Source organism: Camponotus floridanus, unplaced genomic scaffold (assembly GCF_003227725.1).
Source record: "Camponotus floridanus strain SB8 unplaced genomic scaffold, Cflo_v7.5 scaffold140, whole genome shotgun sequence".
NCBI classification, from domain to species: Eukaryota; Metazoa; Arthropoda; class Insecta; order Hymenoptera; family Formicidae; genus Camponotus; species Camponotus floridanus.
In genome coordinates, this window is record NW_020229260.1 from 203,056 (window position 1) to 216,093 (window position 13,038).

Sequence of the window (13,038 nt, forward strand, 5' to 3'; positions counted from 1 at the left end):
TCGTTCACTGGCAGCCAGCCGCGATTATTTTTTGCGCCAAGTTAAGATCACGAACGTTTGACATAAAAAAGAAGCTAGGTGACATAATGATTTTGTGGCAATTATGATATTTTTGATACACGATGTAAATTTCTTTAGTTCTATTTTTGAGTCTTAATTTAATCAACTGCAAGAATCGGATTCACCTCTTGAATTCGAAGTCAATTTTCGAAACTCTAAACGCTTCAGACATGCTGCAATCAATGACGCTATCCACAAATTGAGTGCATAATTCTGAAGATCTCAATAAGTTTTATACTATAAGAGATCTTGATAGGCATGATAGGCGTACTTACGAATGTGTCTCGTTTATAGTGAAATTAAACTCTTGCCTGGTCTTTTACCAATTTATCGGTATCTGTTGAAAACTGTCATGACAGTAATAAATAACGACGACACCAAAATGCAGCAAATTAGATAAATTATTTAAAGCAGCGACATTTTGACATCATTTAATTCATCGCTGACATTGGAATACGTTCGGAAATTTTTGCCCCTGAGAAAATCTCGGCTCATGAATTATTTGAAAGATTGCGTGCATACGTCCGAGAAAATCTATGGTATATATATTTTATTTCGACAAGTTTAGAGATTTGAGATTGTTATGTTATCGTCAATCGAAGTATTATTCTCATCACATTTGAGAGTGAATACATGATTGAGCTTAAACTGAGCGAGTCAAAGTTCAGTTCTGAACTCGGTGTTCTCGAACCCGGAGCTGGATTATATTAAAGGTTGCGGAGGGCATCATGCGCTCGCGGGAAGAGTTATAAGACCGTTGAGAAGTTTCAGCGAGTCCATTCGCGGTCGACGATGGGTGTCCGCACTTTTGACGTGTAACGTAACGCGGAGTGATGTGAGATTTTTTTGTGACGGCAAGCGAGAAGAGAAATTGCGCGCAACACGACGAGACGTCCGTAAATTGATATATTATCATTCATCAAATTTAAATTTGAAAAAACGCACAAATGCCAAGTAACTATATTTACTAATATTTAACTATGGCTCATAACATCTTATACACATATTTTTCGTCAATTATAAAGAACACCTTTTATTTCTCTCTTTCTCTCTCTCTCGTATAAATTTTTAATAAATTTTTAAAAAATTTAAATATTAATAAAAAAATTCATACATGATTAGTGATCGATAATATGTTTAATTAAATTTTGAATGCATCTATTACTATTATTCTTCTCGAACGAAAAAATATTTATATCGAAATATCGCTTTATTCCAACGTATGAAGTGAAAATGTGGAAATATTTGGGCCCGTCGAAGTGATCGGTCAAGCGTAATGCAGCTCGGTGTTAACAGTGTGTCGCTCGAAATGCCAAATATACATACATACTAATACTAGGTGCGGTTAACGAGACACTCGTCGCGTCGTTGATCAATAAGATTTGCCGCGGACGATAGATCGCGTACGAAAAAGCGGGAAATTCCCGTCCGCGCATCAGAGTGACACGTCCTCAAATTTGATTTCTGACGAAGCCAACAATAATTGTCAATCGAACCGGCGAGTATAGACCTACCTATCTACACGTCACAGAAAATCTATCCACACATCCTGCGAACGCGCTCGATCTTTTTCAAATTTTTTTTTTTTTTTTTTCGGGAGGCTGTAATTAATCATTCTGCCAATTAATGTAATCAATCTAGATGTCAACGCGTTATTTCGCGTCCCCTTGTTGCTTCCGCTTTTTATTTTTTTTCCCTTTGTATTCGTACATGTAAAGCGTCAAAGCGTCATCGCGAGAAAGAGAGGTTGCCTGGGAAATTGGTTTCGCAAGAGAGAATGGCTCGACCGGTGACTTTGGAATCGAAGTTTGGAAATGCTTTGTTCCCGCTAAAAAAGGTGTTTGAAAAAGAGAGGGTTCTGCGCGGATCGATATATCGGCTTGACTCTCATCCCCTCCTGTCCTCGCCCCTCTACTCCCGGGATGATGTTTCTCCCAGATATCGGTGTGAACAAATATATCCGGTATATAACGAGTATATTCATTGATGAAGCGATTCTCGCTTAAACTGAACTCGCTTTTATGTCGTAGATTAATATCTATCTTGAATCACGAAATCTTTGTAAGGATTGAAACGTGCAAAATAACAGCTTAATTAATTAAACACCGACGAATGGCGACGAATTGAATCGTCGCGTTTCGATCGTCGAATTCATTGTACAACTGAATTATTTAACGACATGTTAATATATGCTTCTGTGTGTATCGCTCGAGAGTCTCGCTTCGCATGCCAAATCACGATTCGTAATTAACGTAATGAAACATGAAACTGGGGAAGAACCGCTTGAAGAGAGCTAATGAATAGTGATTAGGAGCCTAACGCTTGCGACTCGCTTAAACAATCGAGCTCTGTGTTGCGGAAATTAAGCAAGATTTCCCAACGGCGGGTGGAAAACCGTGGCCGTTCCCGAGAATGAATCATCGTGACGCAATGTTTCGTAACCCGCGGCTCGTAAAATTATCCGCGACCTTCCATTCTCATTTATCTCTCGCATTATCGAATCACCGTCCCTTCGGCATTCGCGCTTTCAAAAAATTCTCCCCTTTCCTGGGCTACTCTCGGCAGCAAAGTAAAGCGATGTAACGCCGCCGCCGACTTGTTGCATCGCAAAACTTTGCAAACCGAAATCTCTCGGCGCGCGCGGCCTCGTAAATTCGCAATAACCCGCGGAATTAACGCGTATTCCGCGTCGATGTCGCGATGTGCCCGTAATTATATGCGAAACTCGCCGGGAGGGGATTACATAACCAGTGCGTACAATCGACGAAAACATCTTCGCGACATTTCACGTCGAGTAGTATAAGCTGGAGATATCGGAGCTCAAGTTGAAATAAAATTAATCGGTGCACGCGAGTGTGATTATAAATTCGAGTGTTAAAACCGCTATCGAGTTCAAACGAACCAACGATATTTATTTATAATCCTTCAAAGGAGCTTCGCTTTCATCTCCAACATTTGCGCTATTTTTAACTCAGCTTTCTTGAATATTCCTTTTTCCACGGTTTCCTTTTGATGACACAACTTTTTCAATAACGCCTCGATGACGTCGTATCTCGAGAAATGCAGGAAGTAGAGTGGGAAGGAAATTTTTTTTACATGTACAAATGTATGACATTCGCGATTTTGACGAAACTATAGAATAACGGAGTATGGATTGTTCTCGTTCTGGATTTATTATTGCCGTACGACAAACGGCTATGATTCTCTTTGAGGTCTTTATTATCAAGTAAGGAAAGCACTTGAGGAGACACAGTTATTGAAACTCGCGACGACCCGATAGAGAAACAAATTTACTGAATTACTTTTAGACGCAAATGCCCTTTGAAGTCGGAAAGTGCCTGCTTATTTTACAGTTATAGAAGAAAGCTTGCGGAAATTTACAGACAATAGCCACGATAACTATAACAATGGCAATATTTATTCAACATTGCTGTATACATAGCTATTACTATCTCGTATTAAAACCACAATCGTGCTTTTGTTTCGCATGTCTGGAGTTCTCTGACATTTAAAATTCATGAACGAGGGGGGCTCATATTCGCCATATAAATCTCGCAAGTTTCTCTTTAAAACTTCAAACTCTTTCGCGGTCTCTACAATTCTGCATTCATTTCGATTCGCGACCGCAATTATTGCGCAGCAAGCATTTCGTCCTTTCATTCCGCGTCATCCGGTATTAACCGGAAGTGTAACGTCAATTCCTACCATTACAAACGTAATCATTTGCAAAAGCGTGCGCGCACAGTGGCGGCTTTTCCTACATTTATCTATCTCGAATACGTCGAAAACATTGCGTGCATTCGGTATTCGCGGTTTTTCGCGGTTTCTCGACGTGTCGCCGGCAAAACAATGAACCCATCCCGAGTGACGAAAGAAATTCGAGAACCAAGATTCGTCCACGTCGGAAGCGTCGCAGTGTTTTCAGCCGAGGAGGAAGCGTCTATCGATCAGCAGCTCGACCCGAAAAGGTAAGTAGGCGAGCACCATGGTTACCGTTATCTCCCTAGATCGTCTCTAACTTTTAATTTGCCGCGATAAATTCAGCTGTATTTGTATATTCCGATGGCGGATAAACTTGCATTAGGGGAGGAATAACACTGTTTAACGAAATTAAAGCAAACGGCTCGTATAAACGCGGTGTTCTCGGCCTGTACAATTTAATTATTATAAATGAAACGTGTGCTCCAATAGCTATATTTATATAGAACAGTTGTCAGTTCGATCCAATCGGAATACGTATATGCGAAATATCACCATCTACCGCTTCCTGTATATATTTCGACGTTCGGAAATTTGAATTCGGGCGAATGCAAAAGGCGCATGTTGCGCTATGCAACGGTGATTCGGATGCTGGGAACGCGAAAGGGCATTTTGGGAAAGATTTGCATGAAGATGGAAGGCAATGCGGTTTGCGAATTAAATTGAATTTGCTTCCGGAAAAAGAAAGAAAAGGGGATTTAAGGCGCGTTGAAAGCAGCGTGGCAAACTGGCAACTTGGAATTAATGCAAATTAACGTTTGCGCTCGCGCGCGACGTTACATCTGGGAAAAGAAGAGATACACGACACCAAAAACTATACAACTGCGCAAATGTCAGACAGGGGAGCCTAATTAACCTAAGTATGTATACCGTGGCACATTCCTCATGAGGAATACGCGTGTTACATCGTTAATTATTAATTAACGCGCAATATGAAAATTATAATGCACCGATATGCGCACAATAGATGAAAAGATTATATATATATATATATATATATATATATATATATATATATATATTTGTTATTCTAAAAATTTTTGTTACCCTTTCTGGTTAAATCTTAATTATACTACCGGGTTGTGCACCGCGCATGAACTCCCGTCGTTGTTGTATCACGAAAAGAGTATCACGGCTGCATGAATTATTGAGTGAAAAAACGTTATTTGCGGGAAATTACATTCTAAGCACGATGCATGCTGAAGATTAAAATCCAGTGTAAAAGCTGCGTACTACCTTTATCAGCGTTGTTTATGCCGGCGTAACTTTCCGCGGTGTACAACGTGCATAAATATCTCCGTTAAACTCAGGCTGCAAGATTAAAAACTTTTCCCCGCCACGCGCACCGGAGCCCTTTCTGCATAAAATTCTAGCAAATTTACAATTAAATTTCACAACCGCGGTAATAAAGTAAATAACCGCGCCACCTTTCCATGCAAATTGTTGAGCGCGAACCTTCTTCGCGCGGGAGTAACGCGATTATCGCCATACATCGTCACACGGAAATTCGCCGATTGTGTTGAGGAGGGAGGAAGTAAAAGAAAAATATAAATCTCTCGAGAGAGAGATTCTATCTTTCGAGCGAGGTAAGAATACTCGCCGGGAAAATCGATCTTTCGCTATTGGGATTATTTTACGGAGTACGCGCGCGCAACCGTTCGTAAAATAATAATTCCTCGAGATATCTCGAAAGGGGGAGGGGGAGGGAGGAAAGATGGTCGCGGGGCGAGGGGGGGAGAGGCCCCCAAGATCGATCTGTCGATGCTATTGCTGAGGGTTATTTCGCGTAGCGCGGCCGCGCTATCAGCTGCGTACGCGAAATGTGGCAGGAATTCGAATCCGCTCCCCTTCCCATTCAACTTCCTCCGGCGCGGTCGGTCCACGAGTTACGACCAGCCGGCCGTTGCTGCAGGGCTGCAGAAACGAGAAACGACAGCACCCCACGGGAAATTGTATCGACGCGCGCCACCATTCGCGAGCAAATCGATTTCTTTTTACAGTTTCGAGGAAGGAACAGCGATTATTGCGCAGCTGCCTCTCTCGCGACTCGCGAGCTGGGACGAATGTCCTTCGCGACAGTGTGCTCCGAATGAAAAAGCGGACGTTAGCTTTATTTTATATATCTGCGTTTTTTTTTAAAAAGTAAATTTTATCTAATTAATTAATGGTAGAAATTGATAGTATAAATTAATTATATAAAAAAATTAATCTGCTGTAAATTAATTATATAAAAAAATTAATCTGCTGTAAATTAATTATATAAAAAAATTAGTCTGCTGTAAATGAATTATATAAAAAAATTAATTTGCTATAAATTAATTATATAAAAAAATTAATCTGCTATAAATTAATTATATAAAAAAATTAATTTGCTCGGAATATTTTTACAAATATGCAGAGAGAATCGAATATCGTAAAAATGCTAAGAATGCTACAATGTATATCTATATATATATATATTTTTTAAAGAGTTGTGCTTGATAACAGCGTCGGACTTTATTACTTACAGTTTGATGAAGGTGATAATCTCAAACTGTGCATGTACGTTTTATTACGAACGCCTGTTCTGCAGCTTGTGCTAGTGACTTGATGACGCAAGTCTGAGTCACCGTATGTATAGAGCGTACGTAAACATACATTGTGAATATGACATAGTTGAGCCGTCGAGCATAATCCCAACGCGCGGATTTTTCACATCATACAATAACTTGGTAAACTAGACTTATATTCTTACTTCGATAATAGACTCTCTTCGATAACCGACGTGTTTTAAGTGTTTTATTAATATCTTAAATTTTAATATAAAAAATAATATCGTAATGTCTATTTAAAGATTAAAATTAATTAAAGATCGCCCAAAGTGCGCCATTATTAAAATTCGATGATAATTCATGTATATCATAATCGTCAGTTGTAAACCACAAAATTGTGGTTTTACGTGTACTTGGTGTTTACTCTTTTCTGTTATGCAAATTTGTACAAGTATTCTCGATATTCTTATAAAATCGAACCTGCAAAGAGCGTTCAAGTTAAGTATAGAACTCAAATATACACGTAAGATATTTAAATTATTATAGCAAAGTAATCAAAAGTCGTTTGGCGTATATTTTATGATGTAGAATTTCTGATAAGAAATCAATTTTGGAATGGAAAATTGCACCATCTTTTTACGCGCGATTGCGTAAATAACGATATCGCGTGCAAATAATGGTACACGAATATTTAAGTGTGAACCGACCAAGTCATTATGAAAACAACAAGCGCGTATAAGCAAAAAGAACCTTTGACTAATGTAGCATCGATAATTTAACGGAAAGGTAATAATGTGTCGTATTTTATTAGTCGCCTCGTTTTCATGTTATTCGTATAATTACTCGAGCTATCGTTTCAGCGAATAATTCGCATCTGCTACCGCAAATAGTTATTGCATCGCAAATGAATGCAAAAATCGAACGATTAGCCGCGGATGTATTGTTCGTCGACGCATCACATAAAGACTCTAAATTTTCCGTAACCTTAATTACTTTTATTGTACTTGAATGTTCAACGCTATTGTTCGACGCTAATTTTGATGATTAATTAAATTTTCTCTCTCCTCCCTTTTTCTCCAATTTGAGGAGAAAAGAGAAAATAATTTATCTAATATAGTGTACTTTAATTTCATTTTAAGGGATGTTAAAAATTACTATTTACAACTATTAAATTACTTTTATAATTTTAGGCATTGATAATGTTTTGATTTGCAATTTGAATGTATCTCTCGTGATGATACGTCATTTTAATTAAATTTAGATATTTCCATATTCGCATTGTTGTTAATAGGTATATAATTCTAAAATTTCTTTGTGGAAATTTATAAATTAAAATCAAAGTATTAATACAAGCGAACGTATTAGAGATTCATAGATGTGTTTCTATATGCAAATTACGATTCGTGTAAGCTCGGATTTATTCAATGTGCATTGTTATTAATTTATCTAATATAGTGTATTTTAATTTTATTTTAAGGGATGTTAAAAATTACTATTTACAACTATTAAATTACTTTTATAATTTTAGGCATTGATAATGTTTTGATTTGCAATTTGAATGTATCTCTCGTGATGGTACGTCATTTTAATTAAATTTAGATATTTCCATATTCGCATTGTTGTTAATAGGTATATAATTCTAAAATTTCTTTGTGGAAATTTATAAATTAAAATCAAAGTAAAATTTATAAATTAAAATCAAAATACAAGCAATGTATTAGAGATTCATAGATGTGTTTCTATATGCAAACTACGATCCGTGTAAGCTCGGATTTATCCAATGTGCATAGACGTGCGCGCGTGCGCGACTCAATCGGGCTGGAGAAGGCATTATGCTAGGTAGTCAGGCTCTAGCACGCTTTGTCATTATTCGTGAGAACCCTATCAATTCGACTGGAAGATTGAATAAGAGGAAAAACACGGTGCGATGAGGCGCGCGCCCGCGCCTCTTTTCATCGTTATCGAGAGACCGACAAAAGATATTTGCGAAAAAGAGGAAGAGAAACTACACATACACACACACACACACACACACACACACACACACACACACACACACACACACACACACATACATTGTCCCATCTAAATTGAATCTCTCTTTCTTTTTTTCTCGCCTTCGCTATCGTTTGCGTTTCCTCGATCTATCCGAGAGTCGATGGAGAGAGACTCTTATTACGGTTCTATCTCATGAATTGTCACATATGTATACACGACAATGACTGGCCCCGGATATCCGATCCGATTTTCAATTCGCCGATCGTTCGCCTAATTTTCACCGACTTTTATTAGAACGTTTAACCTTTCCGACTTGCACACGCGAGATTATCGCGAATGACGGAGTCACGCGAAATTAATCGAATCGAATCGAATCGAATTCCAGAACGTAATATGCACGAAGGATTCACCGTAAGAGATGAAAAAAAATCGTTCCATCAAGGGAAAGAACATTTGAGCTATTAAAATTTTTCCGTTCCATTCATGAATGTGATTTTTATCGTGTAACGCGTTATTGTTTTCCAATCAGATTCATTCAAGATCAGCCAAACACGGAATTACGGGAGATTAAATCTCGGATTTCTTTTATTTTCGGCTTTCGAAAATATCGAGAAACAACAAATCAAAACAGATATGTAAAAAAATAGAATTATAAATTACAGCTATGTGTGTACATTTTTATTTTAAAAATTCATAATATTTCGCACAAGAATTACAGTCGTGAAACCGATTTAGTATAAGCGACAGAACGTTAAAAATTTATAACGCGTGTTGTCGAAGGGAAAAATATTTACATCGGGAAATGTCAGGCTGTGTGCATTATCGACTTGCAGCTCAAATAATTGTGATGTATCGCGCACAAAGTGCTAGTGAACTATTGGCTTTTCTTTGCCGCTTTATTTATTAGCGACATTTGTTAGCACGCGATTGATGGGAGTAAATTTACATTACTCGCTACTTTGATTTATGCAATTTCATATACATTAAATTGAAATAATACAGACGGATTATACGATAAAATGTGTATATAATTATGTATATCGATGAGTATTACCGATCAAATTAAATAAATGCGATATTTTATGCGTCATTAGATATTGATAATAGGTAATTTAATAATTCAATTACTACATATGTTGTAAATGAAGATATTAAGAGAATTTCTGTTTTTATTCATTTAATTTGAAAACAATAATTCCAAATATAATTGTCACAATTACTGAAATCGGACCGCTCATCTACCTCTGAATATTATTTATCGATTACAAAAATTCCGTAAAAAATTTATATTGTAATAGCGGATGTGATTACATGAAACGCATCGAAATGTTGCTTAAGCTATGAGGCCAACAAGACGAATCTCGTATAATGTATTCATACAAATAAGGGAAAAGACCAGTGTACACCGTGATCGATAAAACCTTGAAAGAGGAAGAGGGAACGAGCGAAAGAGGAAAGCGAGGAGATTCACAAGAGACGACGAGCAAATACGAAGGAGCTAGACGGTAACGCTCAACGGAGAAGATTGGCAATTTTCGCAAAATTAAGCGAATTGAATCGAATTATGTCGAGCCGATGACGTCAGCCTTGTAACTCGCTGAATTGGCGAGAAATGCAGCTCTCTCCGTCTCTCTCCATCTTTATCTCTCTCTTTCTGTCTCTTCCTTGACTCATCTGTCCCTTCGGTTCAACCTGTACTTCATCTGCGAGAAGCGATATCTTCCCCTGTAATTCCCGATAGCGGACAAATTTCTGTTTCGGACGCATCATCGACTCACTATCTACGACGCGACGGAGATCAAGTCGAAACGGATGACTGATTGACTCGGTTGAACTTAATTGCGCGTGAATCATTCGTTCTACATAATTGCACGGAGGAGTTATCCTCGTATGTTACGCTTATCACGTGCCACTAGCTCCTATGCCTGTCCTATTAAATACAAAAAAAAGACATATATGGACACGTACAATTTCGCATTGCGAAATCATGCGATCATCGGTAAATACAGCGTGACTCTCTGTTAACGTTTATGACTTCCGTAAATCATTAGTTCCAAGTGGAACAAAGCAATCAACGTGCCTGTTAAATATCAATCCAAATTATCGATACTACATTCATTTATATTGCACGTTTGATTTAGCAATATTTTTTGAAAAATATAAATTTCAATATTTCGATTGCCTCAAGTGACGTGATAAAATTTGGAAAAATATTATTAAAATTGTCAATATTGTTATCTTAGGAAATACTTTTTTTTTAATTGTAATTATTATATATAATTTAAATTTAAACTCTTTAAGATATATACAAAATTTTAATTGTTAAATATATTTTATTTCTAAAATTTACACAAGAGAACTCTTAAACTGAATTGACAGAGCTAAGATTGTAACATTAAATACATCTTATCTATTTGAAGAAACCTTCAATACTATACGCCAAGTCCTTGAAACGTTTGAACCTGCTCTGGCAATCGCAAAGATCAGAACGTGGAAGAGTACCTCGAGGAAAAGCGCTAATTACCTTTAAAGTGCTACGGTTTACAGTGTCATCAGCGTGGTGACCCCCTTGAGAAGCGAGGGCGACCTATGCAATGTCAATTAACTCGGGTATAATAATGTTTACGGCTCTTGCGCGCAAGAAGACGAACAATCCCTCCTTCTCCAGCCTTTCGATGGGAGGAACCGCGGGGAACAATAAAGAGTTTTATGACGAAGGATCTCCGAGGAGCGATCTCGATGTTCGTGCAAGACCGGGTCTTGAGCAAAACCAAGAGCGTGGCTAATAAGGGGGAAGCATGACGAAAGAATGTGATTGATAGTTCAATCGTTTCTCGAGCCTGAACTATCAGACTCCGATGATCTGAGTCGTTTTCACGCTTATCGCTGTCGATGGAGAGGTGTTGTTCGGGATAACAAATCGGTGCGCAAATCCTCGTAATATTTTATAGATCTGTAATGTAGGTATACTTTAGAGATCGTTAATCATTTATATGCCGAGGGTATCGTTGAGCATTTTTATAGGAAAATGTAGGATGTTGTATTCGACTGAAATTTTTTTATTATTTAGATTGTAGAACAAATAAGGAGCGTTACATGCAACATAGAAGAGAAACTGTTGTAAGTCTGTGGGTAACATTGCTAAATCTCTTGCTGCTTCATATTGCGGCCTTTATGACAATCCTCGCCCACACGTTACGAAAGCAAGACCGCAGTGCGCGCGTCCAGGAGTTGAAATCCGAGACTCCACCACATCCGCCCCGTACAGAGTTGATCTGACTTTCTGATCTTTGTGCATTTGAGTCGAGATATATACCAAGAAGCGCAAGAAAATATACATGCAATAAAAAAATACAATCTTCGTACAATAAAAAAATGTTAATTTTTTTTTTCATATTAAACAAACACGCTATTTTAATATTTATGTAAATATTGCACAGTGTTTTCTTTAAAGGCAATATTGAAAATTAATTACATAAAAATATTTATAAGAAAAATAATATATGGAAATAATATTTTTCTTTTTTTCGGAATTAATATGGGTATATTGTGTTCGATTTTTTCGTTGATTTATGTAAAAATAAAATATAAAACTTGTCCTATGCCATCTTAAAAAATTAATATATTATTAAAGTTGAAAAAAAAAAAACATAGACAATATAAGTCTTATTTGAACAGCACTATTAATATTAATCCAAATGGAATACTTTTGGAGAAATAGTTGATTCAAAAGTATTTTTTCTTGTTGTTTTGCGCAACACAAAAATTCTCGTTCGTTAGAATCTTTTTCATTATAATGAAAAATATTAAACAAGCAGCGAGCTCTCCTACTAATATCTGTTTTTATCAGCAACATTTTAAATAGGTCTGATATTTATTGATAATATAAAAATTAATATTAAATTCTTCATGTTTATCGCTTTATCGAAATTGACTTATTAAAATTCATTTCTATATAAAATACAGATATGGAATACATGCGCATGGTACCTTGTAACTGTATCCTATTATATATCCGAGAAAATAACACGCGATTTTACATAAACAAATGTAAAATAAAGCTTTGTTTTTGAAGAGGAAAAACTTTAGAATTAAAAAAATTAATTGTTCATTCTTTTTAAAGTTTAAATAAACGATTTTGTATCATGTATCTTGGAGAATTTATTTTGACAATAACTATTGATATACAAATATGAAAATGTTTTATTTAGTTTTATTAAAACAATTTTTAAAATAATTGAATTGAAGAATAATTATAAAATGTGTTCAGATAAATTTTTTTTTCCAATTTACATTTCAAGAGAAAATATTGTACTTTTTTATATATTTTATATTATCCTTTTATATATTTTTTAATAATCATTGTGAGATAAATTCGATATAACAAAAATTGTTAGAGTCATTAAACTTAAAAAAGCATTTTCCAATTTTTAAATGTAATTTTCTCAACAAAGATAAAGCCTCCTGCGAAACAATTTTATTTTACATTTTTTTATTAATTTTTTTCATGTAATATCATTATCTTCCCGACTACACCAGCAGTTACGAGACACTGTATATAGTATGATTAGACTGTCGAGACAAGTATTATGAGAGTTATGTACCGTAGGACAAATATGCGTTTTACTGGTCCGTGGGGATATACATATTATAACACGTATAGCTCCCATTAAGGCATACCACCGCGCTT

At 36.3% G+C, this 13,038-nt stretch overlaps 1 long non-coding RNA gene across 1 annotated transcript in view; it reads left to right on the forward strand.

Moving 5' to 3' along the window:
* The first annotated feature begins 1,275 nt into the window (after positions 1–1,275).
* Positions 1,276–13,038, forward strand: part of LOC112637185 — a 39,238-nt gene continuing 27,475 nt past the window's right edge. Inside the window, exon 1 of the long non-coding RNA XR_003122457.1 lies at positions 1,276–4,028. This is a non-coding gene — a long non-coding RNA (uncharacterized LOC112637185). The remainder of the gene's footprint in view (positions 4,029–13,038) is intronic.